Genomic DNA, 10,769 nt, shown 5'->3' with positions numbered 1-10,769 from the left:
ATTACCCGATTTACTCGCAACAAGTTGCATTCGACGGGGAATCCCATTGTTTGCTATTGAAAATTGGACCGATCGAACATTGTATTTCGGAATTATTGAAAAATCATTGTTTTTTCCCCTTTCATTGGGTCCCCCCTTGGAAAAAAAAATTTCAGAATCGATTTTTTATTTCAAGTGTGGTGGGAATGCATAGTAATTAATGCAAAAACATACAAAATGATAGAAAATATGCGATCTATTCCCCTAAAGTGCTTTTCTGACCTTTCTTATGTGATTTTTTCAGTAAATTTTACGATGCACGAGAAAGGCATCATCGCCGCTAGGTGAATTAATCTTGGTTTTTATTCATGCGATAGATTACCCTTTTTCTGAGCTACAACATATTGTTTCCACACTCATAGACCCTAAATTTGATCAGTACATTCAAAGTTAATTGCCTATATGCCGGGTATTAAGCCACCCGGAGTGGAAATTAATTACTATGTCTGAAACTTGATTATGCATATGTACAACATGTGATAGATTTAGTTCGGAAAAGGTATTGGAGGTAACCGCCCTTCGGTGAGGTTTGATCCCACGACCCCAGTTCGCATGACAGGTGCTTTCCCTACTAAGCTACGAAGGACCTCCGTCGTCCACCGCAGCTTAGCGGGTACTGATGAAACCAAATTCCAGCACCAGGTACCAGCCGATCTCTCGCAATACATTTTCAGAACTAACTCTCTCAAATGTATTTTGTACACATCATATCAACCAAGTAGGATGGTATTTAGTATTGTCCGGCTCCTACACACTTGCTTCATCAGCAACGGCGCTCAATGAAGTAGGGTTGTGTGAGGTTGTGCCAGTTTGGTCGTCAGATCCCAACACGACCACACAAGCGAAGAGATCGCCACTCGAGATCAGTACATTCAAAGTTAATTGCCTATATGCCGGGTATTAAGCCACCCGGGTGGAAATTAATTACTATGTATGAAACTTGATTATGCATATGTACAACATGTGATAGATTTAGTTCGGAAAAGGTGTTGGAGGGTAACCGCCTTCGGTGGGGTTTGATCCCACGACCCCAGTTCGCATGACAGGTGCTTTCCCTACTAAGCTACAGAAGGACCTCCGTCGTCCACCGCAGCTTAGCGGTACTGATGAAACCAAATTCCCAGCACCAGGGACCAGCCGATCTCTCTCAATACATTGTCAGAACTAACTCTCTCAAATGTAGTTTTGTACACATCATGTCAACCAAGTAGGATGAGTATTTAGTTTCAGACATATAGGCAATTAACTTTGAATGTACTGATCTCGAGTAACGATCTCTCTTCGCTTGTGTGGTCGTGTTGGGATCTGACGACCAAACTGGCACAACCTCACACAACCCTACTTCATTGAGCGCCGTTGCTGATGAAGCAAGTGTAGGAGCCGGACAATACTAAATACTCATCCTACTTGGTTGACATGATGTGTACAAAATACATTTGAGAGAGTTAGTTCTGAAAATGTATTGCGAGAGATCGGCTGGTACCTGGTGCTGGGAATTTGGTTTCATCAGTACCCGCTAAGCTGCGGTGGACGACGGAGGTCCTTCGTAGCTTAGTAGGGAAAGCACCTGTCATGCGAACTGGGGTCGTGGGATCAAACCCCACCGAAGGGGCGGTTACCCTCCAATACCTTTTCCGAACTAAATCTATCACATGTTGTACATATGCATAATCAAGTTTCAGACACCTAAATTTGATGTTTAAAAACCATTTTAAAAGTATTTGAAAATTTGACTGCTCACAGGTTGACAGCTCGGGCCATAGTAAAATAAAGTTAGGGGTGTTCAAGGCGCGAAATTATAGATTTTGAAAAATAATTTCAAATAGTTCCTATGCACCAAAATTCATGAAATTTTGAATTTTGGCTCAGTTTTTATAATAGATTCAAGATATGTAATAATCTCAATACCCCTAAAAAAACAATTCGAAGGCGCAATGAAAAATGATCCTAAACAAATATTATTTTGTAATCATTCTCATCATTATTTTCATCAACAATGTTTATTGTTATTATTATTATTTTTTTTTTTTCAAAGATTTGTTTTTTTAAGCTTTAACCTTCCGGAACTCGCATACTCCTGGATCACCCGGTGCGAGTCCCGGAAGGTTAAATCAAAGTTCACGCTGTAAAACCATTAATTTGAGCTTGAAACGAAAAATAATATTCTACATAATTTGAAATGATTGCATAAGCGACCCCAAGATACAAAACCAAAAGGTTGATGGTGGAATATCGCGTTTTCAGTAAAGATTGGTCAAAGTAGTTTATCTTCACGTTGAACAAAGGAAGGCTGATTTGTTCGGAAATTTATATTGGTGGAATAGAATCTGAATCCAAGCATTCTATGAATCATGATATTTGAAAAGGCCCAGATAGGAAACAAAAGATGATAGAATTTCAAAGGTTTCAATCCAAATTTCCATTTATTGATTAAAATTATTGGTACAATCTATCTATATATATAAAAACCAATCTATGTATGTATGTTCGCTAACTACTTCTGAACCACTTGGCCGATTTCAACCAAATTTGGTACACACATTCTCTATCCTCAGGGGAAGTTAACAAAGGGGGTGGGAGGGTCATTTAGGAAAGGGGAGGGCTTTGTTTAGAAAACGAACAATTATGTGTAACTTTCATCTCCCAGGACCGATTTCAACCAAATTTTGTACATATTCACTATAAGGAAACAATCATATGAGAGATTTTGGGAAAGGGAGGGTCTGGAGGGAGGGTATTGTTCAGAAAACGGGTAATTTAGAGTAAATTCTGAACCCCTGCACCGATTTCAACCAAATTTGATACACACATTCTCTACCCTAAAGAAAAGATAACAAATGGGGTGGGGCGGTCATTGTAAAAGAGGAGGGTATGGGGGAGGGTTGTCTTTATAAAACGAGCAATTCAGTGTTACTCCCAACTTCCAGTACCCATATCAACCAAATATTGTACACATATTCACTAAGAGAAGTCGATCACATGGAAGTGTAATTTGGGAAAGAGGGAGGGGTCTGGGGAGGGTATTGTTCAGAAAACAGGCAATTCAGTGTTTCTTTTGAACCCTGGACCGCTTTCATCCAAATTTGGTACACACATTCTCTATCCTAAGGAGAAAATAACAAAGGGTGGGATGATCATTGGGAAAAGGGAGGGTAAGGGGAAGGGTTGTCTTTAGAAAAAGAGCAATTCAGTGTAACACCCAACTCCCAGGACCAATTTCAGCCAAATTTGGTGCACACATTTTCTATTCTAAGGAGAAGATAACAAAGAAGGTGGAGGGTCATTTTGGAAAAGGAAAGTTATGGGGGAAGGGTTGTCTTTAAAAATGAGCAATTCAGTGTAACTCCCAGGATAAATTCAACCAGATTTGGTACACTTATTCTCTATTTTTGGAAGATGTTTATTGAAAAGGTAGGGCCAAACAAAGATATAAAAATATATTGATACAAAGGTTCAATTCTATGAGCGGTAGATCTACCTCTGTGGGTTTCGTGCTACAGCATTGGACATTTTAATTCTATAATTTACTTTTCAGTCCCTAGCAAAGCCGGATACATATAGCTATTAACTATCTATATATCTCGGATACTTATTCAACGTATGTGACGTATGTGATTTTGTAAACAAAAATTTAAACGTTGATTTCTGCAATCTGATAGCACTCCCACGCAAACTATCGCCACATACAGGTAGGGGAGGTTTCGGCTACATGTTCGTTGTATTGGTTTGCGTGGGAGTGTCATCATATTTGACAAATCGACGTATGCATCTTTGTTTACAAAATCACATAACGTCGTTTTGAATAAGTTGCCGAGATATATAAAACTCAATGTTTGTATGTTTGTGTGTGTGCTCCAGCCTAACTTCTGAACCCATTATTGTATTCTTTAGTTATCGATCAATTCAACCCTTTATCGAAATCATGGTTAGTCCAGTGAAAAGCAATGATTGATGTCTTTACTTCTGGATGGTGAATGTGATCCCTTCATTAAAAAATAGACGTTTGTTCGGAATAAGGCATTCGTGAATATTTTTCTTTTTTACAAATATACTTTGCCCGGAATAAGGTGATTATGGGTTTGCCCCCTTCTTCAAAATCAGTCAATATTTTCAAATGAAATCTTCCTTCTTTTAATCAAATGATCAAGTATCAATAAGAAAACACAACTCTCCTGTTGACCAATTGGTTTATTCATTTTCCGATTGTGAAAAAAAAACTGCAAACCAAACTGGCAATTCCGAGCAAGGCCGGGTACATAAAGCTAGTATGAATTATAAAAGCTACAAACTCTTTTCAAGGATATACGAAATCAGAAAATGCAGTACGGGCCAGTTTTGCTGTTATGTAGTAAGATTTTGGCAAAACGGATGAAACCTTTTCAGGACGGAGAACTTATTATGGAATGCATGTCGGCTGTTGTTGACATCGTTTCCTAAGGAAACAGCCTTCTTCAGTAGCATTAGTTTGCGCGGAACACGGTCAAAAGTACAAGTTCTCGCAGAAGATTTGAAAGCTACTTTACGTGAAAAAGCCGCCAGCTTCATATTCTACTCTCTCGCAAAGGATGAAAATACTGACGTTAAAAACGTGAGAAAGGTGGCATTCTCCATGGTCATTTTCGAATGACAGAGAAATTGGCAGCTTTATTCCCAATGCAGGGAACAACTAACGGGGAAAACCTGAGGGTTGTTAAAACCTGTGTAAAAGAACTTTTTTTCTCGAGAATTCTTTTCTTCTCGAAAACTTAAGTGACTTTACGATTGATGGAGCACCAGCAATGACAGGAAAGAACAACGGCGTTGCGACAATTCTAAGCAAAAAAAAGCAATTACGATCTGTAATCCTCAACTATTGACGCTCGTCATTAAGACAATCGACTTTAACAACGTTAGGAAACCAACTATAAATTATGTTAACGGAAATGAAAGTCGAATACGGAGACTTGCTTTTTTTTGCAAAATATTTTCTGGCCCGCTAGCAAGTGTGAATTCTAAAAATTGGCCCGTGGATTAAAAAGGTTGGGCAGGCCTGATCTAAAGAGAGGGCCTCTTGGCCATATCTTACTCTTATAGTGGTCATTAGAAGGTTGTCGTGCAATAGTGGGTTGTACTGTTAGATCTTATAGTTTGATCGTGAAAACCATTGCTAGAGCCCAATAAAGCTGAAATGTTGCTTGGGTTGGGGCCCTCCTTAGCCGGTCCGGTCTAGCGAATTTTCGGGTTGGAAATTTCCTCGACTTCCCTGTGCGTAAAAGTATCATCGTGTTAGCCTCATGATATACAAATGCAGAAATGGTAGCTTAGCCTAGAAACCTCGCAGTTAATAACTGTGAAAGTGCTTAATGAACACTAAGCTGCGAGGCGGCAATGCCCCACTGGGACTTACTTGGGTAGTTTCTTATGGTAAAACGTCGTCCAACGTCAAAGTAAATCTGTACAACACTACCGAGTTAAATATTTGAATCCAATTTGACATTTTGTTGGGTTTCTCAAATGATTTCATTACAACTTGCAAAACCCTACCAACTGCTTAGATATTTCATTCCATTTCATTTTTCCTTTCAGCAAAACTTTCCTTGTAAAACTGGCTTATGGCTTCCTTTTATTGTTCTCAGTCGCTATTGTTGTCATTTGTGTGAAGCGCATCCACCAGACTTTCTCGATCAACTACCAACCTCGTAACCACCCATTCTACCTACCGTCCAACATGATGACTTCATCTGCTAGCATCTTGTTTTTTTTTTGTTTCACTCCCGTGGAAGAGTTTTTGCTTCCCACCCACGACGGTAATTGTGACGACGATGACGACGAGTTGGTGGTGGCTTCCGGCAGTTTTAGTTTCGCGCAAAGAACCTGTTTACACTGCTCATTGCTCTCCAGATCCCCCCCTTCTTCCGTTGATAAAAGAGCGATGCTGCTCCCTGCCTGATCCAATCAGATCAACTGAACTATAAACTATAGACCGAGACACGGTGCACGGCAAATTGGGGTGCACCTGTTTCCCGCCGTGATTAACTTTCCGAACGAGGCAGCAGCACAGATTTCGCAAAGGTTGATTTTACCGGAAAACTTTTCGATCAGTGATTTTTTCTATCATCAGCGCTGTTCATGTTTATGTTGGTTGCGGTTCATGCACCGTTCGTTCGGTGCAGCCACGATGTGGTATTTTATTTAATTTCCTCTTCTACTAATTGTGAGCGAAAACGTGTTTTTTGCAGGGATCATCTTATTCATTGGGAAAAACTATTCCGTCAAGATTAGGTAGGTACAAGTTTGAGAAGTTTATGCTTTGTGATGGTGGGTTTTGTTGAAATTAGTTCTTCGGATTAGTTATTCTTTGAAAGACGGTATATTGGTATTAGATTATTTGGGTTTAAAGATTTAAAAACGGTTACGTTAAGAATTTTGTGAAAGGATCTCATTAAAAAAATCTTGGTTCATTATTTGGGAATGTTTTTCTCTTACTTATATATTCGCTTGTTAATAACTAAACTACCAAATTACTCAACAGGTAGTTTAGTTACCTACAAACGATATGAGTAAACATGCTTGGCCCAGTTTTATTGAAGATCTCATGCTCCGCTTCGTTCGGTTACGTGTAGACTCTTACTTAAAGATTTCTTGTATAACCATGGACAAAGCTGTAAACCTTAGCAATGAGAAAAAGTATATGAGTTTCTGTTTCAAAACTGTCAAAATTATTTAAATCGGTTGAAAATTGTTAAATTATAGAAAATATCAATTTAGCAGGAACACGATGTCCTGTCAGCCATCCACGTGGTAAAAAAATCAGATGCCCTCCCGTCCCTCCTCTTATCACGTGATTTTCTACAGATGCTACATTTATGGAGCTCTTGAATATCTCGAGTTTCAGCTTTCAGCTATAAAGTTCATTGAAATATCATCTTGAATTTGAAAAAAGAACACGTCCCGTCGGCCGCATAAGGGTTAAATAAGTTTGTTGTTTTTGTTTGTAAATTTCTAGCTTTCCGCTACGTCAAGTTTCCAAGGATTTTGTATTTGTCTGAGAGTGATATGTCTTTGGTTAATTGATGATCTTCGTTAAATATATGTTCAGCTACTTTAGATTTGAAATGATATGTATCCTTTTCGTTCTTTGTTTGCCTGGTTACTTCTGCCAAATGTTCTTTGAACCTCGTGTCTAGTGTTCGTTTTGTCTGTCCTATGTAGATTTTGTCACAGTGTGAGATATTTTTAAACTCAGATTTTCCTAATGCTCAACAGGGTCTTTTGTGCTTCCAAGTAGTGTCTTCAGTTGTTCCTGCTACTGAAAACTAATTCGATCAATTTTCTAAATTTAGAGCGTAATGGTCTGGTTATATTATGGTCAAAATTAACGGATACTCTCAAATTCATTTGTTATTGGTGATAATGTAGTTAATGATTTTCTGTACTGGGTTTTCTATGTTTGTTATAGTAGCTTGAATAGTTCTAGTTGAGTATCCGTTTAGTCTAGCTGTTTCAAAATGTAATTTAATTCTTCTGTTTCCTTGACGCTAAGTGGAAAAGTCTCAGTCTATGTATCATGTGTTGGAATGCGGCTGCTTTGTGTTGGTGTGAATGGTTTGAAGTGTTGGGTATAACTCTTTGTGTTTGTGGTTTTCTGTAAATTTCAAAATTCATTTGGTTTGATTCTCTAACTATTAAAACATCCAAAGGAGCAATTTTCCGTCTTTCTTGTTCACAAGTGAACTTGATATCCCTATGTGCAGAAGTAAAACCTTGATAATGCTGTACTTTTTACAATAGCTCATTTTGAATAAAAATCATTGTACGCTTGATTCTATTGTTGTTGATATTTTTTTACAAATTTTTTTGAAGTAATGGATAATTACGATGAAATCAAATGAATTTATGTATAAAACAGTTTTTCCTGATTTATTGAAATACATTTCTGAAATGGCAACTGATTTACCTATAATAATCAAATATAAAAATTATGTACATCTGCAATAAATAAGGTTTCACAATCTAACAATGTTCATTAGTGTTAGAAAAGCTAAGTAAACAAAATATTAGATCTTACACGTCAGCATAGTCTTGCAGAGTCAATGTTAGATAAAATTCACAGATGAACATTGAACAGTAAATCAGAATTGAACAAAATACTAACATCCGTGTGCAACTGGTTGGGTATTACCTCTAAACATTTGTATCATTGATCCTTTCTACCTGATTCATCGTTACGACTAAGACACCAAGCCTAGATTCGCATCCTCAAAATAGATGCACTTTGATGGGAATTCGCCCAAAAACAACAAGCAACTTTTTTCCATTCAACACAACAAAAATTCGAAAGAAAGAAATATATTGCATAATGCAAGCTCGATCATCAACCAAAGTTTCCCTGAACAAGGAAACCTGATCGTTTACCATATTGTTCGGTGAGCATTCAAAGTCAAACGGGAAGATTATTTCATACTTTCGCTTGCGACGATAGAAATTCCTCGTAAACCAAAACGAGTGACGATGGGGTCGGCGACGTGCGCCACCATCCCGCCAGGCGCGCTTCCACATGTTCCTGCGGTGAAGGATGCATTCTTCACGTACTGTGGCTACGAGCTCGTTCAGGAAAATCCGCGGGTGCTCCATCATCAGCGTTGTCGTCGTCTTGCGCCGAAAGGCAAGGCGAGCTTGCGAACTTTTTTGTTTTCTTCGCGCACTGTCTCTCTGTGAATTATGGAGCACAGATGAGCGTACCGAGCCGCCTCGCTACGCAATAGGAAAACGGAATCATTTTTTCTCGATGTAGGGTTTCTTTTTCCGGCCTAACATGCATGACTGCATTATTCATGATATTTATGACGGAAGCAACTTTTCCTGAATTTTGTGGGCTGTTAATACTGCATTGGGGTTCACTTCTGCTTAAAATAGCTATTCGTCTAAATATCGTTCAAAAAGCTTTTATTTGATTTAAAATAACGAGGTGCAGCACTCATTTCAGTCATAGCGATTTCCATTCGGCATATCCACAAAACCAGTTCCGCCTAGCAAAATTTCACTCAATCTCTCATTTCTCTCTCATTCTCTCTCGGACGGTAGAAAATGCACGTAAACAAAAATATACACGTTCCGACAACAAGATCCAGATGGTATCATTCATAATCATTTTATTTGGTATATTTGGATTATACCTCATCCATTTTTTTCCAAATACTTAAAAAATATTTTTTCACCTTTTGAAATCGAGATATAAATAACATGATAGCGTCAACATATTAAACAGTTTTCCTATCAACGATGAAGTCATTTTCATTCTCCTGGCCTTTTGGCAGCACGGTGCGCTAGAAGTTTTTGGCGAGGTGATTTTTGTTCGGTTTGAGCATTTTTAAATGTATTCTAATTATATTATATAAGTTCTAGTGATGATTCTGTGATTAGATTGAAGTGCGTGTGTGGAGCATTGGTGTAGTGATTAAAAGCTTGAAGCAATGATTATAACGAGCACTGATTTTCAGGTAGGTGTTTATTTGATGATACCGTTTTGTAAAGTGGAAAGAATCACTCGGCTCAGTGGTGTGGCGATCAGGTAGTTAAATCTACATTTTTTTTCTACAATTGGATCATTAGGAGTAAAACAAGTGATTGAAAGATATTGAATATTGAAAGATAAATGGGAGACTTTTAAAATTATCAATCATAAACCTACGCTTCCAAACAGTATAAATCATTAGTTTTCTGTGTAGGAGCCGAACCGATCCATAGGCCCAAGTGATTTACCCTATCATCGTTTTCCTCGTTTCTACGATTCGCTAAAGAAATGTTTCATGTTTCTCAGCTAAACAATTTTCCTTTGTACCATTTCTATTGCGGTAATATGTGACTTTTTATTCGGGTTGGAGAAAGTAGGGTTAAATGTCCTTTTGTTCCTCTGATTGACAAGTAAAGAATGATAGACATAGTCATCATCGTACGATGGTTTCCAATTATGTCGTTTCATGACGTGCCGAATGTGAGAGCACAGAGGTGCTCTTCACCATTCCGTGATTCGTAGTGGTTTCCAATGGTGGGATAGCGCGGAAGAATCACACGGTCCACCTGCATGCGAAAGTTAAAAAGCAACTCCGGGTCGTACACTGCACATGGAGCCTGGTAGGTGAAGGTGGGTTTGTCATTATCGCTCTTTATAAATAAAAATTTTGGATGAAATCAAATCTTACAGAGGAAGGGGAGGTGAAGAACGAAAAATCCCTTACGTAATTAGTGTTCGGCCCTTGGCCCCATCGATGTCCCTTCGACTGTTTTGTTGTTTGATTCGATGATACGCGGAATAAATTGGTGTGTTATTTTCATACAAGTGTACAAACGTCTGTCAAATAATGCGTAACGAGCTGGAGACGCAATAAATGAATAAATTTTAATTACGTTTGCTTGAAATGTTCTTGATCACACGATGAGATATATGGAATCAGTTATCAAATGTAAATGTAGAATTTTATTTATGTTTCAAATTATTATTTTTTCGAAATTCTCAATCTTGATGTAAGAATGACGTTTTAGACCAGATAAAAGAGATAATGTGGCGTAGCAACTGTTGCGCAGAGTAAATGCTGGTATTAGCGCTAAAACATCGCTGTGTGATTTCTAGAAAACTATAACTAACCAATGTTAAAATCAGTTATAAAATATTTATTGGACCATTATACTATGTGAATGTAGTAGTAGATGGCGTAATGAGTCAACGTATATCAGTTCAAAAGGAATTTTTA

Source organism: Armigeres subalbatus, unplaced genomic scaffold, assembly GCF_024139115.2.
Source record: "Armigeres subalbatus isolate Guangzhou_Male unplaced genomic scaffold, GZ_Asu_2 Contig279, whole genome shotgun sequence".
Classification (NCBI taxonomy): Eukaryota; Metazoa; Arthropoda; class Insecta; order Diptera; family Culicidae; genus Armigeres; species Armigeres subalbatus.
This window is presented reverse-complemented; position numbering follows the sequence as displayed.